At 37.2% G+C, this 21807-nt stretch overlaps 1 protein-coding gene across 1 annotated transcript in view; it reads left to right on the top strand.

Moving 5' to 3' along the window:
* The window catches only part of LOC135220089 (integumentary mucin C.1-like), a 46268-nt gene that overhangs the window by 1651 nt on the left and 22810 nt on the right, over positions 1-21807 (top strand). The gene's annotated exons all lie outside the window — the stretch shown is intronic.

Below are 21807 nucleotides of genomic sequence, written 5' to 3'. Positions count from 1 at the left end.
ATATTCTACTCGGACTCCTACAAATTTTAGATTTGCGACTAAAAAACAAAAAATAAAATAAAATAAAATAAAATAAAAACATTAGTAGAAATAGAAAAAAAAAAATTTCCTTGAGAGAGTTTTATATTTGGAATGATGTTATTGGGGCAAGACTGGAGCAGGATTCAGAAATAATTTCACCGACTTCGACTCCTACCTCAGAGCCCTTTTAGTACATCCAAGGTAATCATCGGCAGCAGTTGTAGTACTACGTAGCTCTGAACTATTTCATATAGATTCGACTTTAGTCATGGCAAATATGTTGCTTTGTCCTCGCCATTGCAAAACTACAATTGCGCTGAAACTCTTCACCATTTACAACAGACAGAAAGAAAGAAACCGCCTGAAAATTAGTATAAATCGGTAAGAAAAGTATGACTTTAATAAGTACATGATATATTGCAATATACTGCTAGCCATATATATATATATATATATATATATATATATATATATATATATATATATATATATATATATTATATATATATATACATAAGAATAACTTGATCACGAAGTATATAAAACGTGATGCTATGTATAAATAAAGGTTTTTTTGCCACGAAGGAAAAAATTAAAAAGCGAGAAGGCCGAGTACTTTCGGTCCTATTCGGACCCTTTACTGAGGCACACTGATTTTACAAAGAACACCATAGTTAAAAGAAGGCTTAATATACAAACTGACACTACCAGATTAGCCATAAGGGCGATTTTCACTCTACAGAGAGGAGGAGTCGCCATAGGCTAGCCACACCTTGAAGGATACCTGCAGTAAACAAGTGATTCTTCCAGAAAACAGTACATTTTGAAAACAACACGGGAGCATATACAATTAAATATCATGAATTTTTACACAAATTTTCCCAACAAAAATTATTATTAATGAAAAGACGAAAGAAAATATAAATATATATATATATCGAGCAAGAGAAAGAGGGAGAGAGAGTATCGAACCAGAGAGAGAGAGAGAGAGAGAGAGAGAGAGAGAGAGAGAATAATAACTATATACATGTGGGACTAATTTATTAGTTGTTCATTTATTTTGAGGTCCTTCATAAACATCTTACAAATACATCTAGGAAAGGGATGACATTGTTATTTTCAATTTCAACAGTGAATTTTATGGATGGCACTAAATTATTCAATTTAGACAGTAAATCATTTACATCGATACCACCAGGTAAGACTACTAAGATATCATCGACATATCGGTACCATTTAATTGATTTATGTTATCAAAAAGCTCATAAAAAGTTTTATAATGTTGCTATTAATGAAAAAGAAATGCCTAAAAATGTACTTAGATTACCTTATTTTCGTGGATTTGAAACCATAAAATCAATATTTAAATCGTTTAATGTTAATGTAGTGTTCTCTTATAACAATACCATTAAAGATAGGTATGCTAATTAAGAATAGTCCCATAACAAATAACAACATCATTTACCAAATTCCTTGTAAGGATTGCTCATCGTTTTACGTTGGTCAGTCTAGTAAAAATTTATGTGTTCGGATTAAGCAGCATATGTATTCAGTTAGAACAGCCCAGACTTCAAATGCACTGTTTTATCCATCTGAATGAAATCTCATTGTATTAATTGGGGTGATACCTCGGTAATTGCTAGATCTAATGATTATGTTTCAAGAAATTTACTGGAATCGGAAATTATAAATCACTAATAAAAACAACCTAAATCTTAGTCTGGGAATGTACCATTTGGACCCATATATTTGTAAGATGTTTATGAAGGACCTCAAAATAAATGAACAACTAATAAATTAGTCCCACATGTATATAGTTATTATTTCTTTCTCTCACTCTCTCTCTCTCTCTCTCTCTCTCTCTCTCTCTCTCTCTCTCTCTCTCTCTCTCTCTCTCTCTTTCTTTCGTCTTTTCATTAATAATAATTTTTGTTGGGAAAATTTGTGTAAAAATTCATGATATTAAACTGTATATGCTCCCGTGTTGTTTTCAAAATGCACTGTTTTCTGGAAGAATCACTTGTTTACTGCGGTATCCTTCAAGGTGTGGCTAGCCTATGGCGACTCCTCCTCTTTGTAGAGTGAAAATGATCGCCCTTATGCTAATCTGGTAGTGTCAGTTTGTATATTAAGCCTTCTTTTGACTATGGTGGTCTTTTGTAAAATCAGGCGTGCCTCAGTAAAGGGTCCGAATAGGACCGAAAGTACTCGGCCTTCTCGCTTTTTCATTTTTTCCTTCGTGGCAAAAAACCTTTATATATATATATATATATATATATATATATAGATATATATATATATACATATATATATATATATATATATATATATATTTGTTTTTTATTTAGATGTATTTTTTTTCCTACAGGCCATGTGAACGAGTTGCTGATGCTATGGGGATGACTCCGAACGCTGTCCGAGTGTTGGTGAACAGTGGAGAGAATCCTCATCCACCTGAAACACCACCTGCATCATCAAATACGTCGCCACTCTGGTCTTTGACAACTTCACCGTTGGTTCCATTAGGAGACATGTGCACAGCATGTTTGCTGCTAAGCGATTTTCACTATTGCCACTTTAGCGAAGAACTTAAATGCTAAATATCATTCCTGAAGAAACATCTGAGAAGGCAGTATGGCGATCCTCTATAACATGGGTTTCCAGTACAAAACATCCCAGCGGAAAATGTACCTAAGAAAAGAAACTTTGGACGTCGTTTGCCGCCGAGCTGATGCTCCTACTAGTCCCTCACAGCAACATCGTGATGAAGGAGGAGAAGTAGTGTATGTCGATGAGACGTGGTTTACGACGAGAATGCAACATAGCAAGGAGTGGGTGGACACCTCTCAATCTGTCACCAGAGCCACTACAGCCGGCAGGTGCCACCAGGAGAAGGAGAGATGGTACAGCTTTTAAAAGGTTTTTTGTGAGGAAAATTCATTTTTATGCTTCCCTGCGAAAAATAAAACCGGCGACTACCATGGAGAAATGAATTCAGAGATATTTATTCGGTGGCTAACATCACAGCTCCTGCCGTCGCTTGAGGATCCTTCGGTGCTGGTGCTAGACAACGCCCCATACCATAGCCAATTGACAGGAGATAGCGGATGCCCAACAACAGCTAGAAAAAAAGAGAATTTGGTTAACTGGCTCAGGTCTCGAAAAATACAGTATCCAGCTCACGCGACACGCCCTGAGCTTCTAAAGATATGCAGGGCCAACCGGCCGAAACCAGTTTACATTGTGGATAATATAATCCGTGAATGGGGCCATGAAGTGGTTCGCTTGCCCACTGCCCATCCTGAGCTCAACGCCATCGAGCAGGTGTGGGGCTGTATGAAACGACAGGTGCGCTCCTATTTGCAGCGGTTTACCCGTGCTGATCTCTTTGCCAGGCTTGAAGAAGCCAGGCTTGCTGTAACAGGGGAGACGTGGGCTGGCGCTGTCAGGAGATCAAGATATTTTGAAGATGATTACTGGCTTTCAGATAATATTCAAGACAGTATAGATTCGGTCATCATCAACATTGATAGTGACGAGGAAAACGATCTTTTCCTTGAGAGTGATGATGAGTAAAATGTATAAGTGTCCATTTCTTTCTTTTGTTTTTTTCATCCCTCATATATCTATGCTTTCCAGCAATTGGTGATAACATTATTTGGAAAAGCAAAGCTAATGAATACTTTGATACGAGGTATATCAGCTTGGCATGTAGACAATGTCAATGGATTTTCTCAAAGTAAGGTTGATTGGATCATTAATTGAGTCTGGTATAAATTTCCAGTGACAAAGTCGCAATGATATTTGTCACCTACCTTTTAAGTAACAAAAATAGGTACTGGTACTTATAACGTAAATAAATATATAAAACTATAGGTTGAAATATAATATATCTTATGTATGTATGAACACACACACACACACATATATATTATATATATATATATATATATATTATGATATATATATATATATATATATATATATATATATATATATATATATATATATATATATATATATATATATATATATATAGATAATGATTTCAAAATTTATCAAATGGCCGATGTCAATGCCCTTATATGAAAACATCTTTTAGAAGTCTACCTTCTAAGGAATTCAGCTACTCTCTCTGGTGAAATTGATATGATAAATTATATCAAACAATGCCCTCTGTCATTTTATTTTCTTTCTGGGCAATTGATGTATCGAGTAACCTGTGTTGTATGGAAGAATGAGTCCTACGGCTTAACCTAAAAGAAAACTATATTTCTATTGCTTTACCAACACTCGCTTGAAGTGGCGAAGTGTAGGGTTAGCATGGCTTCTTTCGTCTCCTGTCATAAGTCTTATTCTTGATCTTCAATGTAAGTGAGTGGGTAAGATACTAAAAAGGTTGGTCTTGTGTTTAGGTAAAGCCTAAGTCACGAATCACATTACCAGGTATGCTGAACTTTTACTGACAAAGAATTTCGTGTTGCTTGGGGTAGGTCATATGACAATTATCTATGGAGTTAAACAGCGTTTAACAATCCAGGGGATGGGGAGGTACAGGGGAAGAAACGTTATACCAACGTCACTGAGGGACGTCATCACTTTTTGCGAATGTGTGGGTGGCTAAGACTGGCTTTAGCATAATTTTCTTAAGTAAAAAAGTTAATGAAACGTAATTGGCAATGCACAGTATTTCCCAAAATTAAGCCATTGTATGAAGCGCTCCCTGCTTTGATATCATGGAAATCCATCAGTTATTTTAGGAGTTATTTAAAAAAAAAAAACACTATTACACAGCCTCGGGAAACGTTAGTAGTAGCGGAATATTTAGGCACTAACTTGTCAATAGGCAAAACCAGTTGGGACTTGGGATTTGCTCATGGCCGTAGATACGAGGAAGCATAATAACCTTTCGGGTACTGGTTTAACGAGAGAAATGTAAATTTCGTGTCTTTTTTCATTCTCGTCTTCATTTAGACTATATTTTCATCTCGTCAGTTCAATTCCAGTTAGTCCAGTTTAATTTCCCTTCGGCTGGTCAATTCAGTTCCTTTGGTTATCCTCCCCCAAATCGTGACTATTCTCGTTTCCTTTCAGAATACCTCATTCTATATTATAGATGGCGTGAGGCCGCGCCTGGCGTTACGGTACGGTACGGTTGATATTTAGCCTGCATGTGCGGTACGGAATTACGGTACGATAATTTTACCAAAGTACGGTACGGTACAGTTCAGGTGCGGAGAAAATGGACAAATTCCGTACCGTACCTTACCTTAGGCTTGGATATATCACTTAGCAATTACTGCTAATGCACATTTGGCCTTTATGAATGTTGAGGAATTTTTTTCAGTTATAGTACGATAAAGGTACGGAATTACGGTACTACTGTACGGTACGGAAAAATGATTGAGGGTACGTTATAAAATTACGGTAAGGTATTTTAGCCAGGTACGAAGTACGGAAAAACGTTCCATAACGTACCGTACTCTACCAGCCTTGCAGGGTGAGGGTTAAAACAGTCGTAAAATCTTTGAAATTATACACATATTTTTATACGAGGTTTTTCCTTTGAAGTGTTTAATCACCTATTAAGATCAAGGAAATCACAAATAAATCTAAAGCGGTTTCCTCCTAAATAAACAAAATTAATCTAAAGTCAGAAAATAATCTACAAATTCCGAATATAATGATTCTCAGGATAGGCCTAACCAACCTGGATTAATTCTTGAAAAAAATGTACTAACCTAACCCAGCCTAAGGTACATCAGAAATAGTTCACTTAGAAACTAAAAAGCTTTGATCACTTGTCTTGGGAAGCTCCTGAGTAAAAAATGTATGTTGGCTTTTGTTGAAATCGACCATGCTGGGAAAGCAAAAAAAAATGTGGGTTTTTATTTAAACCAACTGGCCAAGCCGAAGTAAAAAATGTATAATAATTTTTATTTAAATATATACATATATAAATGGCCCAAGCTATTTTAAAAACTTATCTAAGAAAACCCTATATAACTGTTAAAAACGTTCAATATATAAAAAAAAACCTTGGCAAACCTGTTTTAAATACGCTTATGTAAATACGATATATATATTATAGATATATATATATAATATATATATATATATATATATATAATAATTATATATATTGGCAAACCTGTTTTAAATACGCTTATGTAAATATGTAGCCGTTGCCATGTGTCATCGCTGGCTAGTTCTTTAGTCTGTCTCATGTATTGTCCGTGCATTGGTTTTTTGTGCCAGTCCTCTGTTCTGTCTGTCATTCTCCTGTCTCTGTATATTTCTGGGTCTTCGTCTACTTTTATTAGTCCTTCTTCCCATGCACTCTTGAGCCATTCGTCTTCACTGGTTTTCAGATATTGCCCCAGTGCTCTGTTCTCGATGTTGACGCAGTCCTCTATACTTAGTAATCCTCTCCCTCCTTCCTTTCGTGTTATGTGTAGTCTGTCCGTATTTGCTCTTGGGTGTAGTGCTTTGTGTATTATTATTATTATTATTTCCATTATTATTATTATTATTTTTTTTTTTTTGCTCTATCACAGTCCTCCAATTCGACTGGGTGGTATTTATAGTGTGGGGTTCCGGGTTGCATCCTGCCTCCTTAGGAGTCCATCACTTTTCTTACTATGTGTGCCGTTTCTAGGGTCACACTCTTCTGCATGAGTCCTGGAGCTACTTCAGCCTCTAGTTTTTCTAGATTCCTTTTCAGGGATCGTCTGTATTTGCTCTTGTGTGTAGTGTTTTGTGTATTGTCATGTTTTCCCTAGTTTAATGATCTATGCTGCGGAGTTCTACCTTCGTCCACTTAAGTCTCTGCATATATTCTTTCCTGATCATGTCCTTCACCTCTTGGTGTTTTATATCCTCTCCTTTTATTATTCCCAGGTATTTGTATCCTGTCCTATCTATGCGTTTGATGATATTCCCATCTGGTAGCGCTATCCCTTCAGTCCCTGTCACTTTGCCTTTTTGTATGTTGAACAAGGCACATGTTTCAATTCCAAACTCCATCCTGATGTCCCCAGATACGATTCTTACTGTCTGGATTAGGGTATCTGTTCCCTTGATGCCATTGTTAGCAATGCCATTGTTAGCAATGTGATTAGCCAACATATGGCGTCCCCTCTCCATTAATACCCACTAACGAGCAACATATCACTGCCTAACCTTTCCACAATCTCTCAATAATGCAACCGACCCAACAGAAACCAAAACATCAACTGATGAACCTCTGCTAGTCTTATCCCAGAGCTTACTGTATTCTAGTTGCCTATTGTATTTTTTAGGAAGCTGCTGTGAACCTTTCTGTATCATTCTCCCCATTTCTTATACCTTGCCTCAGGAGCCATGATGCATGTTTGCTGTGTGATACCAAATTGCTCCATGTTTTCCCAGGAATTTCTGGGTGGTTGTCTTCCCCTCTTACTTGGCTGTATAGTTTTTTTTCTGATGGGTTCGGAATAGTTTGTCTTATTGGTATCCTTTATTCTCGTTCATATACCATTGGATCTTATGTGCTCTGGCTTGAAGCCTCTGTTTTATATCTTCTACTGTGTTTTTCAGTGTTTTTCAGTCCCTTCTCCTGTACTTTGTTTTTTTTCGTTCAGTTCCTCCCTTGTTTTCCTGCTTCTTGGCCTCTTTTCTGCCATCTCTCTTTCAAGTCAGATCACATACGATTTGTTTTTCCAGGCGCCTTTTCCAAGGCAGTTGATGTTTTGCTTTCTGTTGGGTCGGTTGCATTATTGAGATATTGTGGAAAGGTTAGGCAGTGATATGTTGCTCGTTAGTGGGTATTAATGGAGAGGGTACGCCATATGTTGGCTAATCACATTGCTAACAATGGCATTTTGAGTCTCCTGTAGTACTCACGTATCAAATTAACTGAACCCCTCAAGGCTTCTGTAACTTACCAGCGGTAGTGAAACAACTGTAGGTGTATCGTGAGATTTGAAACGTTAGGTTCCTTGATGCCATATACCTCTGCACTGTTGTCCACACCAGTCTTGAGTTCTTGATGCCACGTAGTCCCACGGTACTGCCTGCCGATTTGAACACTGCTGGTAAGGGTTAAATCTGTTGTAGTTTTCAAGTGTAAATATCTATATTCATATTGCAGTTACATTTTGTGAATTAGGTTTAATGTTGTGAAAAGTTTAATGTTGTGAAATAGACATCCCCCGCCTTTTGTAAGTATTTCGTGAATTCAGTATCATGTGAAATAGATACGCTCCTTTTTTAAGTAGTACATTTGTGAAATAGGTTTCATGTTGTGAAATAGACAAACCCCTTTAATAAGGACGTTTGTGAATGTGTAATGCAGTGAAACCGACTTCCCTTTCGTTAGTGTGTTTGTGAATTTGGTTTCATGTTGGGAAATTGACACCCCTATTGTAATTATTCTTGTGAATTAGGTTTTAAAAATACACTCCACTTTTGTAAGTACGTTTGTGAATTAGGTTTCATGTTGTGAAAGACACCCTCACCCCATTTTGGTATATGAGTAGACCTGGAGAAATCCAAGATAGTCTTAGTCTTTTACTGCTGGAAAGTTTTCTTTTTCTCAAATCTCAACTGTCTTCGTTTTCATGTCTGTTCTCGCCATTTGGTCATTCCGTCCTAACAGGGACGTTCTCTCCACCAACGTGGCTGTCAACTTTCCTCTCTTCCAACATATCTGTCAACTCTTTCTCCACATACATGGCTGTCAACTTTCTCTCCACATACACGGCTGTCATTTTTTTCTTCCAACATGGATGTCAACTTTCCTCTCATCCAACATGGCTGCCAACTCTCTCTCCACATACACGGCTGTCAAAGTAACTCTTTCTCCACATACACGGCTGTTATTTCTCTCCTCCAGCATGGATGTCAACTTCATCTCCTTTTCCAGTTGTGCGATCTTTTGCTAAAGAAAGATCAGACCAGTTCCATTACAGCGTAGAAATGATAATTGGTTGATGGTCAGTCTGTTCAGGAATGGGGTGTCTCGACTTAATATAAATGCTCTTAAGGACACCCTTTTGTCAGTGGGAAATTTAAGTGTGGAATAACACCATTGGCATTAAATGAGGGTGCAGACAAAGCTTGCAAAGCTTGATATAGCTGTAGGTGTTGGTGTTTCAAGCATAATTGAATCATGCTGCTCATAATGTAAAGTTTTCCCTTAAGTAATTTTATATAATATTTGATTTAGACCTATGTCTAACCCATGGTTATTATTAGATGAATACACCTTGACACAGTCCCCTCTTGTATAAATATGGTATTTAAAGGAGACTTTATTTTAAAGATATTTGATTGTAACGCCAGCTATAAACATTAAAGAAATGTTAAGCTAGGTTTCATGAGTAGCCAAGGTTTTGAATATAATGTTTTTAAAGAAAACTGTGTTTGGATTGCGCTGGCACACCCAAGAATTTTAATACTAGCATGGGTGAGTTATTTACCAACAATAAATTAAAGACTTTGGCACTTGTTTTGAGTCTCTCTCTCTCTCTCTCTCTCTCTCTCTCTCTCTCTCTCTCTCTTTCTGTGAATAAGAACTGCTCATGTAAGATTCTCTCTAACACACTCGCATACTTTTCTACCTGGTTAAAGGGCCCCCCCAGTTTAAGGTTCCTATCACTGTCCCCCTTACCCCCTCATACTTGACGCATTAGAGAACAAATTAGAATCCTCTTCAGTGTCTTTAATATCAAACCACCTGATTGCCTGAATCCCCATCTTGTCCAGGATCTCATGTTCTTGTCTGAGTAATTCCACATTCTTATGTCAGCTTATTTTGACCTCCTTATATATGACTTATTAACCTCTCTGACGATTTCTGCTAAGTTCAGTCTTTATTTTTATGGTTTCCAGTGAATATCAAAATAAATTCCACATATCAGAAGAGTCAAAATCATTGAATATCATACATTTTTGCCTGCAGTCTTACTTCTCCATAGCTTTCTTCTTTTCTCTCTAATGTATCGCCTGATCTTTATAGACAGTTTAAATAGTACTTTGAAATGGGTTAAAATGCTGTGTTAAGTATAGGAAAATATGTAGTGTTGAGATATAACAGACATGCATTGAATATTAAAGTATGTTTTCTGTTTTACAGGTTTCTCTTCCTGGATATCAGAAGCTCAACAACACAACCGTCCTTCTCAAGAAACACATCTTCAACTCTGTCAAAGAGCCTGGACCATTGTCTCCAAGGGAGCAGACGTAAGAGATTTTGGGAGGAAGTCGAAGGACCCTGCCTGGAAGGAGATGGCCTAGAGGGGTGTTTTTAGAGCCGTTAACAAGACCAAACTCGAACATTTTCTGCGCATCTCCTCTTGGAAAAATTGTACTAGAGGGAGCTGCTGCCTCCTCCCTCACGGGAAACCAAAGACAACGCACAGAACAGGTTATCCTTGCTGGAAAACTGCGTGTCATTTTTGTAAAATAATAAATATTGTGTATGTTTGTAAATGCCTGATCAATCTTGTGCACTCTCTCAAAGCTGGCCCTAAAATCAAGCAGGTAAAAATACAGGTAAAAGAGAGTGCTTTATAAACTTCAGTTATGAAATGTCAGTGAAGGGTTGCGGTTTATCAAACTCTACTTCCGAGCCAGAGAAAATATGCCCTACATCTGCCAGGCTCCTGATTTACTCGGAAAATTCTCTTTGCTTTATCTACTATGAGATGGAGCAACACTTTTGTTTGTCAGTCTTTTAAATTGTCCAATTTGGATTCCTGCTCGTTGTAGCCTATTGTACATTAACCCTGTGTCTATTCGTGACTCAGAAAACTTCTGTCGTACATTGGCAAGGCTCTTGTCTTACTTGTTTTTTTTTTTTTTTTTTTTTTGTGTACCCTTTGAAATTGGCTAACTCTTTCATTTGACACCTTTTTTTTTTAACTTTTATTTGGAGTTTTGCTCTTTTGCGGCCTTCGTCACAGTGATGTGGATAGCTACTGCTGTTTCTTGAGTGTTGTTTCTTGTAAGTTAGGCTAAGCTTGTAATTCACTTTCATTGCTTTCTATTGTCTTGTAGACATTGAAACATTTTGTGTTCATGAGACTTGTCTCGTAGACATTGAAGCATTTTGTGTTCATGAGGATTGTCTTGTAGACACTGAGACATCTTATGTTCATGAAGGTTGTGTCGTAGACATTGAAGCATTTTGTGTTCATGAGGATGGACATCCATGTATGCTGTAGGTCTACATATATAGCTTTGTTTTCCCACAATAGCAGTTTTTCCTTCTGTGTTTGCTTGCAATATTTTTTAGTAGTTTGAAATTTGGCTGCAACCTTAGTCGAAGACCAGGGACTTCAAAAGTTGCCACCTTTCTGCTGTTCTGGAACGTGCTTAATTGTGAATAGACCCTTATTATCCATCGGAGGTTGGCTTATTTGGCTAATTCATGTTTAGTCTCTGGAATCCTTTTATAGTTTGCAGATTAGATTTACCATTTTCTGTATTCTCTTGATTGTGTACTGCTTAGAACATGGAAGGCGTCTTTTGCCCTTGAGGTCTGAACTTTCACAACATCTGAGCTTTTGTTGAGTGGCAAAATCGTTAGGTATTTTCCATCTGTTAAGAAGTTGCTGGCCCTTGCACTACCCTATTCTCATGGACTTGACAGTTTACTCTTGCCAAAACTTGAGTCAGTCATGTTGTCTTTATTCTAGTTAGAAATTAGGTGTTTAAACACCAATCTACATTTCTGAGTATAACATGAGTGCTATCATTACCATGCTTATTTGTAACTTCAGGTCTCGACACAAAGATTCAATGAGCATTGTTGCATGTATTGCTAGTGTTTCTGTTCATGCTTTCAGAAGGCAGCAGAGGAGGTGGATTTGCAAATTAACTGGTCTGGCCATATTGGTTTTCGTAGTAAGCTGTGGTTTGATTTTTATTTGAATCTTCCTCCTCTCGAAGACATTTAGTCTTTCAACAACTATTCTGTAACTTTGTGCCTTCTGCTAGAACTTTGAGTTCTATGCAAAATATTGAAGGGGAACCTGGTTTTAACCTTACCTGATGCTGAACCCAGTTCATCATTGGTCTTCGTATAGGCTCGATTTTTGCACTACCAGGTTTGTTAATGACACTTTGCTGCAGGTTTGGGTTCACTGTTTTTACCCAGTGAGATGTCAAGTCCAGTAGGAAAGTCCTTGTTTCTGGCTGCAGATACTTTTTCTAGTTCAAACCTTTTAGGTACTGTTGGAACACGAATTAATATAGCTCACATGCCAGGATTGTTTTACAGTTATCTTACCGACATAGCCAGCTTAATGTTGTGGTGGTAAGATTCTGCTTCGTAAAGAGGTTTCACAGAGTAAAACACATTCGCTGGCCAATTTTTTTAGATGAAAACCTTCCTTACACAGTATGGACTGAAACTGCATCTTTTAGGTGTTACTGGTGCCTATCATTATGTCTGACATTGCCTGGTCGTCTTAATCTTACGTAGGCAGGAATATATCCCTCCTTCGAAGTCAATTTTTTTTGTCTAGTTTGTTCCCGAATGCTGCTTTTTGTGTGTTTCAGATGTTACTTTTGTTAATAGTTTTGTTTGTTAATTTTCTTCATACCAAGGTTGTTTCCAAGAGCAAAACTCTCATTCTTGGAAGATATTGTTGGTTCAAAGCTGTTCCTATACAGTACTGATTAAAACTGCATTTTTTACGTGGCAATGATAACACCAATTTCTGTCTGGTCTTTGAACATAAGCTTGTATACTTGAACTATTTTTAGTGGTTTGGCATGGTAGCTACTACATTTTCTTGCCCAGTTCCTGAATGCACCTGTTTGTAAGCTTCAGATGTTCCATTTGTCAGCACCAGTATTGTTAGTTACTCCAGTTCTTCCTAGCTGAAGTACACTTAGTCGACCACAGGCTGAGTCACGGATGAAACTTTCGATCTCTTGATTTGAAACCACACTTGCTTGTCTTATGATAATGGATGGGTTTCGCTTTTGTGAAGGGTTAGTGTCTTGATAATCTTTGTCATTTGTTGCCCAGACTGGCAGATAAGGATATTTTTGAAGATTAGGGCTTTAATGCAATTTTGAAACGGTTTGCAAGTCTGTCTCGTTTCATTTATAGTTTTGTCAGTGTTTCGCTGTATAAATAAGAGAAAAAATCACTATTTGGATTATCATGTAATTAGCTAAAATGAGAAAATATATACCATGTTCAAAGACGTAAAGTCCACAAGGTATACTACAAAGATGACTGTCCATGCAAGTATAAAGAAACTGATCTGTAGAAGGGTAACTAACAAATTGAAGTTGCTGGTACTGAAGTGTTCAGATACGGCCTAAACAAGTAGATGTGCAGCACGGTAAATTTATTGTTGAACAGATTAAAGCTATTACCAAGTATTCAGAGCCAGCTTTAGAAATATAAGGCCAGGAATAGATTTGCATTACCGTTGAAGGCCAAACTGACTTAAGTATTCAGATGAAACATTCCACCAAAATGGCATTAAAGCATCAAAGAAAATAGGTTAAAAGTAAATTAAAAAGGTGACGTCATAGTTATGACCACTGCTTGCCAGGTTGGTTAAATAAGGTGACGTCAGTTACGTCTTGTAGATAACCTTTTTCACATGTCATAAGTTATGACGTTAGCATTCGTGTACAAACACTGCAGGTCGATGACATAGAAAGAACGTAAAGACCAGGGTACAATGGGAAAGGTGACGTCATATTTATGATGTCACTGCTTACCAGCTTGGTTAAATTAGGTGACGTCATAAGTCATGCAGGTAACCTTTTTTCACAAGACGTCATAGGTTATGGTTTAAGCATTCTTGTACGAATTCTGAAGTTCAATGATATAGAAAGGAAATAAAAACCGAGAGAGAATCTGACGTTCTATTCTTCAAACCGATAATTCATTTCAAACATTGAAATTTTTTTTTTTTTTTTTTTTTTTTTTTTTTTTTTACTCCTAGGAGCCAGCATTGCAATGCCCCGAAGGGGAGAGAGAGAGCTCCCTCAGCTGGAGGTAATGAAACCAGTCGGTTGCCAACTTTAAAGTCGACCCAAAAGGGCTTAATAATTAGGTTTCCTTAGCTGACAAATGACTGGCCAGATGAGAAGTCGTCTCTTATATACTTCCTTCGTGCTTTCCAAGATGTCTGCCAGTTTTCTATGTCAATAGGGAAGATATGTTAGACCCCCAGATGTCAAAGAATGACTTAAGTACAGTTCAGACTAAGGTGGATGTGGCAAGGCTTTACACCAAGACAAGCCTAGACTAAGTTCACTTTCATGGCTGTGGTTTCGTACTTAGGCAAATGTTTGGTTGACCTGTAGTGTCTTGTGAAACATGGCGTGAAATATATTTAAACCGCCAAAATTTCGTCCTGAAGTATAATGGCCCACCCCACAAACAAATTCGCAAGTCCAGTTCTCCATGGATGACTCGTGGATAACTCTACGGATTTTAAACACACAATTTGGCAATCTGTTTTCAGTTTTAGTTGAGATTTCTAGTCTTAAAATCTCTCTCAAGTTTTTTTAGTAGAAAACGAGTGTTTTTGGTATAAAATTACACAAAAAATTCAAGAAAAACAGGAAGAACAAAAAATGAAAGACGGTAACTAAGATAAATATATCTTGACAATTTTAGCCAACTGACATTGACCTGATTACCACCTGACAGATTCCTTGACTTTGAGAGCTGGGAATATGGTTTTACTAGTAAATATTCAACCTCATTTTCAGAGGTATTTATATATAAAACTGACTTAATTTTTTTCAATACGGATTTGACTGAGATAACTTGGTATATTTAAAGTCACACAGATTGTTAACCTGACATTTTTTCAGCATTTTGACGTCAAGTTTGGTGTCAAAAGGTCAATAATTGTGTCCAAATTGAAGTCTGGCCATGATTATAAACATGATATGCTTCAATTTACCACAAATATTGCCATCTTGATGTCAAATCTGACGGCAAAAAGCTGAAATATGTCAGAATATAAGCTCCTATCCAATGCAGAAATACTATGTGTGCAATTTCAAATTCATTGTTTTTCAAGCTAGTCTCATTTAGCTGAAACTCTGAACACTGAAATGGTCCATTTTTCAATTCATATTTTTATTGTTAGTTTTCGTTCGTTCAAATACCTTTGCCTGGCTAACCTTTCCATTTCTTAAAATCAGAGAAATGTACCGTCACAATTTTACATTCCTACAGCATTTTATGCTGTATATAAATGTGCTGCACCCTCATATTTATAGATTTGCTTACTTTACATTTTTAATTATATAGCTTTTAAATTATTTCAATTGCATTTTTTAGGCTTGGCGTCATAACTGGATATGCACCAAAATACTAAATTATTCAGAACTGAAATTCTAAGTAACTTCAAATTCACGTCATTAATTCAATACTATTAAAAGTTATATCTACTTAATTTGGTGCCATTTTCACTTTACATGATATTTCCATCTACAAGATTAATTTATGTTCAAAGTGTGGAATATTCATTTATATTACTTTAAATTACAACTCATCCTATGGTCTTCTACAACAAAAGCAATTAATTACACCGGAGACGCGCAAGGCTAATGTCCTCCTGCCCTGAGTTCTTCCTCCCCCAGCAGGACAGCAGGTCGGACTAACGTCAGCCTTCACCGTACACGTGGACCACCAGGCCACATTTTAGGTTCTGCGTGATAGGTAGATAGATAGATAGATAGATATTTTTATTGACCAAGACCTGACATATATTGAAATGGGGTTCTTTGGTAGAGAGAGAGAAGAAAATGCACTGGTTGAGAGAAATGTAGCACTATTTACATTACTGAGGTAACTAAATATAATCTGTTTAAAATACATATAAGATAATGTATAAAAGGACAGATGGTGCCAGGTACAAGAGTAAAAAGCAATAGTGAACAGTACGAAGTAAAATTTAATTATAAGTGGCAGAGCCCATTTGAAGGTATGTTAAGAGTCTGTGCCACTTATTTAAGTGCCAAAGTTATGGTTAGACCACCAAATTTAAGTAAATGACCCCCATTGGATGGTTAATGTTGAGTTTCCAAAGAACCACCTAAAACAAATATGGTTGCTATACCTGAAAATAGGTTAGTTGACGAGAGTAAGTGACATCGCAAGTATTGGTCTGTTTCAATGACGTCATAGATACGTCACTAAAAGTATGTAACCGCCTCAGCGGCGTGGTTGATATGGTATTAGCGTCACGCCTCGGTGGTCGCGGGTTCGATTCTCGGCCATTCCATTGAGGAGAGAGAGAGGTGTATTTCTGGTGATAGAAGTTCACACTCGACGTGGTTCGGAAGTCACATAAAGCCGTTGGTCCCGTTGCTGAATAACCACTAGTTCCATGCAACGTAAAGCACCACACAAAACAAACAATGACATCAAGGTAAGCAAGGATATTGTGACGTCACAGGTATCACTTTCAGTTACGTCACGAAATGTACAAGTGTGCTGTTAAGTCACAAGCTATATTCGAAGAGACCTTACGTCATGGTACGTAAGGTGACTCAGGTATTGTGACGTCAGTTTTTACGCCAGATGAAACCTTTTCATGACGTCAGACCAAGGAATGTCACAAGGTTTACATGCATTAGGTGCTGAGGTATTGTTACGTCATGGTTATGACTTAGTACAGGTAAGGCATCCTTTTCAAATTACGTCATGGATTACTTAAGCATTGTAGACCAGCTGTTTAAGAGGAAATAAAAACCAGTATATAATCGGACATTCTTTTATTTAAACCCATGAAAATAAATTCATATAATAGGTTAGATTACTAATGATAGTGTTAAAGTTTTTTTTCTCCAAACACTGAAGTGGAGGGGGGGAGAGCCCCCTCAGCTGGAGGTTATGAAACAGTTGGTTACCAACTTTGAAGTCGACCCAAAAAAGGGCTTATTATATTAATAAGTTTTATAAACTGACGGCTGGCCAGTTGGGAAGAAGTCTCGTATATACTTCCTTCATGCTTTCCAATATGTCTGCCAGTTTTCTATGTCAATAGGGGAGATATGTTAGACCCGAAATGTCCAAAGGGTGACGTTGGAACGTACAGGTTCAGCCTAAGGTGGATGTGGCAAGGGTTTACACCTGGACTTAAGTTCACTTTTGTGGTTTCGTACTTAGGCAAAAAAAATTTTTGGTTGACCTGTAGTGTCTTGTGAAACATGGCGTGAAAAATCCGTAACCTTAAACCACCAGAATTTCGTCCTTAAGTATAATGGCCCACCCCACAAAATTTCCCAACTCCAGTTCTCCATGGATGACTCGTGGAACACTCTACGGATTTTAAACGCCCATTTTGGTATTCTGTTTCCATTTCAGTTGAGATTTTTAGTCTTTTAAAAGTTTCTCTCAAGTCTTCTTAGTAGAAAACGAGTACTTTTGGTATAATTACATTTCATAGAAAACAGGAGAACAAATAAGGAGAGACGGTAACTAAGATAAATATACCTTGACACTATTAGCCACCTGACATTGACTTAACACCTGACAGATTCCTTGACTTTGAGAGCTGGGAATATGATTTTACTAGTAAATATTAATTGATAAGGCTGATTCAACCTCATTTTCAGAGGAATTTATATGCAAAACTGACTTAATTCTTTTCAATACGGATTTGACCGAGATAACTTAGTACATTGAAAGTCTCACAAAGCTTGTTATCCTGACATGTTTTTTCAGCATTTTGACGTCAAGTTTGATATCAAAAGTTCAATAATTGTGTCCAAATTGAAATCTGGTCATGATTATAAACATGACAATTTACCATAAATATCACCTTTTTTATGCCAAATCTGACGGCAAAAAGCCTAAATATGTCAGAATGTAAGCTCCTTTTTGATGCAGAAATGCTCTATGTGTCATTTCAAATTAATTCAATATTTTTCAAGTAAATCTCATTTAGCTGAAACTTTGAACACTGAAATGATCCATTTCCACTTTGTGTTTTTATCATTAGTTTCGTTCATTCAAATACCTTTGCCTGGCTAATAACTTTTCCATGTGAATTTAATGATACAATGTTTAATTATTTAGCCATTTTGTCAAATCAGAGAAATCTACCGTCACATTATTTCTATATTCATACAGCATTTTATGCTGATTAGTTACAATATCTAAAAAATCACGTATCTGCTGCACCCTCATACGTTATATTTGCTTACTTTACATTTTTAAATTATAGCTTTATTTTAAGTGACTAAATTTTGCATTTTTTTGGCTGAGCATAATAACTAGATATGCACCAAGATATTTGATTATTCAGAGCTGAATTTCTAAGTAACTTCAAATTCACGTCATTAATTCAAGACTTTTTAAAAATCATATCTACTTAATTTGGTGCTATTTTCACTTCACATGATATTTCCATCTACAAGATTTATTTTCAAAGTGTGGAACGTTCATTTATATTCTCAGATGTCTGAGCAAAAGATATACTACAGGAATTTCACAAACAAACCAAAGAAAATCTAACTTTATTTTACTTCAAATTACTAAGTCATCCTATAGTCTTCTTTTACAACAAAAGCAATTAATCACACCATGACACATACAATCACTCTAAAAGCAGACAAGTGACTTAAATGCCTTCAGGTGGAACAAGCGCGCCTTGAAGCACTCCCCCCTTCCCAAAAATGCCACCAATTTATCTCATAGGCCTAAAGACACCATTCAATGTAAGTGATTGAGTCGGGTAAATGGCAGCAGAGACGTGCAAAGCTACTATCCTCCTGCCCTGCCCGTTTTTTTTTTTTTTTTTTTTCCCCTTCCCCACTTTTTTTCTTTTTCTTTTTACCCCAGCAGGGCAACAGGTCGGACTAACGTCGTCAGCCTTCACTGTACACGTGGACCACCAGGCCAAAATTTTAGGTTGTGTGTGATACGCCTTAACAAAATTCATCCCATTGCCAGTATAATTAAAGGCCTGTCCACACGAGCAGGCTTGATCGGCGTGCTCCGGCATTGACGGGCAAATTCTGGTGGGCTTACCCGTGAATGTTGTCCACACGGGTGAGGCGATGGAGAGGTGGGCCTGCCCGACGATGCCAGTAGTGTGTTCAGTGCGGTACGATAAACATGGTGCCTACCGTAAAAAAGAAGATATTGTGTAGCATGATAATTGCTGTGTGCGTGATGAAAAAGAAGAAAAAGAAGAGAATATGGTGCAAAGAATGGCTCAGTAAAAGAAATGTATATGGTTAATGTACGTTTGCCAGGGTCGAAGCTCAAGCCATCGGGCACCACCATGGTGATTTTGCTACAAGACCCATCGGGCAATTTGACGGTTTGCCCGTCAAGTGTGCCTGTTAGAGGGGAGGTCCGCCGATCAGGCCCGGCCTTAAGGCCTGTCCACACGACCGGGCCTTGTAGCAAAATCACCATGGTGGTGCCCGATGGCTTGAGCTTTATCAGAATAAGGCCATGTGTCTAAAAATGACCTTAAAATGTAAAACTGCCATTTAATATTGCACGCGAATATACCATTACAATTTTTCACATAAAGGAACATGGCTACGATGTACCAAGAATTGCAGCTTTTTATTGACCGGCAGTTCAGAGCTACAGAATAATTGCCAAGCTACATGGAAAGTTAACTTTTTGCAATTTAATTTTTGTCAGACATCATACATCGAGATCTCCCTTTAATGTGTTAATGCCAGACCAACAAGTTTCAACAAACTAAATCTTGGTCTTTTATCTTACTCTTGGCGAAATGGTCATCTTTTTATATCCAGAATTTTCAAAGGAATAGTCAACGTCTATTCTTGCGAGTACTAGTAGGCAAAAGATACTATGTACCTGATGTCTTTTGTGCCTAAAATGCTACACTTTCTTGGTATATATATATAAAAAACTCTCCCTCTGACATTACTTCGTAGCCTAAGATCACAATCCAGCTGACTCTTCCCATACATAAAACGCACTTTAGATAAAACGAAAGACTTCTATAGGCAGAAAGCTGAAGCACTAGAAAATTATATAAATCACAAGCTTTTTAGACAAGTTTCCACTTTCTTGGCAAAATCAACTCTGATGCCCAAACCAACAAACGTGGTAGGCCCTATAATCACCACTTTCTGGACAGAATCAATTCTGACCCCCAAACTAACAAACTTGGCAGGCTTATAAACGCCACTATCTGGGCAAAATTAACTCTGGGTCCTGAGTTGACAATCTCTGCAGGCCTATCAACACTAAAAGGCTTATAAAACAAAAATCCTCCCACACCAAGAAACATTTTAGGCCAATAAATGAGAACTTAACAGCAAAATAACTTGCAGACCATCACGTTTTTAGGGAAAAAATCTGATAATTTCCAGTCAAAACAAAAACTCTCTTCTGGATCACCAGACTTTCTTCACAAAAAATCTCTCTCTAGGCGAAAAAAAAAAAAATTACCTAACTAATAACACTTTCCAGGCAACAAACTTTTGAAGAACCAACTCAGCCGACAAAAATCACCTACAGTTAACATTTTCGGTTGAAAAACCTCCCCAATAAAATTCGTAGGTTAAACTAATGGTCTCCTCCAAAGATATAAACATTGTAGGAAATACGCTTACCAAACAGATATACCCTTGGCAGGCATAAAACTCTTTCGAAATGGCCCACTTTTTAGAACCAAAACTTCCTGAGCAAAAAATTCACGGGTATGATTAGACATTCTAAGCAAGTGACTCGTGAGGTTTAGAACAACTCTCGCACTAATGGATTTTCTAATCTCCCAAACCAGAATGCTTGCTTCTTGGCACAGGCTTTCTAGGAAAGAACTCAAGACAAAATAACAGACTTTATAGCCCAAACACTCTCTCGAACAGACTTTGTCATAAAGAGTCACAAATTTCCAAAGTTTCTAGCTACAAAAACCCAAGGGGTACCATACTCTCCGCATAATTTACAGACTAGCAAGACTTCTAAGAGTAAGAAAACAATAGTAACTAGCTTTTTTGGGTCGACTTCAAAGTTGGTAACCGACTGGTTTCATTACCTCCAGCTGAGGGGGCTCTCTCCCTCCCACCACCTCGGGGCACTGCATTGCTGGCACCCAGAGCCTTTATTCTTAAATATTTCCAATTTTGTGTACATACAGTTTATATATACATATACATATAAGAAAATAAGCCAAAATTCAGAAATCTAACCTTGACAGACAACTGCTTCAGCTCTCACTTCGAACACAATGTTACAGAAAGGCTTTCTCTTTTCTAATATTAAGGTAAATATGAACACACCCAAGATCTACTACCTGTTTCATACCCTCATCTAACATTGTAATATCTGTGATTATGGACAAATTGAACATACAACTGTTTTTGTTGTGTGTTTAGAGTGAGTATTTGATGTGATCAAAGGAAGCTTTTAAGTGTGAGAATGTGAAGAAGTGTGAGGTATTTAATCCCTGTGTCTAGAAGTAATGGAAAAGCACCTTGAAGTATGTGGTGTGAATAAGTGGGAATTCAAGTGTGAAATTAAGCTTTAAAAAACCATGTGGAGAGAGAGAGAGAGAGAGAGAGAGAGAGAGAGAGAGAGAGAGAGAGAGTATGCAGAAATTTTACAAGCTGTGCTGCAAATCTGCAAAGTGTTCTTATGTAACAGCTTTAACAGCAGACCGAAAAGATCCCCCTGAATGTATAATATAAGATTTCGACTTGACAGAAAAAAAAAGTCTAGACAGATTGGAAGGTTGAGAGGAAGCAATAAGAATAATGTCTAAATTACATCAGTTTACAATATCTGGTTCCTATATTCAGACTTTTCTGGTA

Source organism: Macrobrachium nipponense, chromosome 1 (genome assembly GCF_015104395.2).
Source record: "Macrobrachium nipponense isolate FS-2020 chromosome 1, ASM1510439v2, whole genome shotgun sequence".
Lineage (NCBI taxonomy): Eukaryota > Metazoa > Arthropoda > Malacostraca > Decapoda > Palaemonidae > Macrobrachium > Macrobrachium nipponense.
This window is presented reverse-complemented; position numbering and strand designations above follow the sequence as displayed.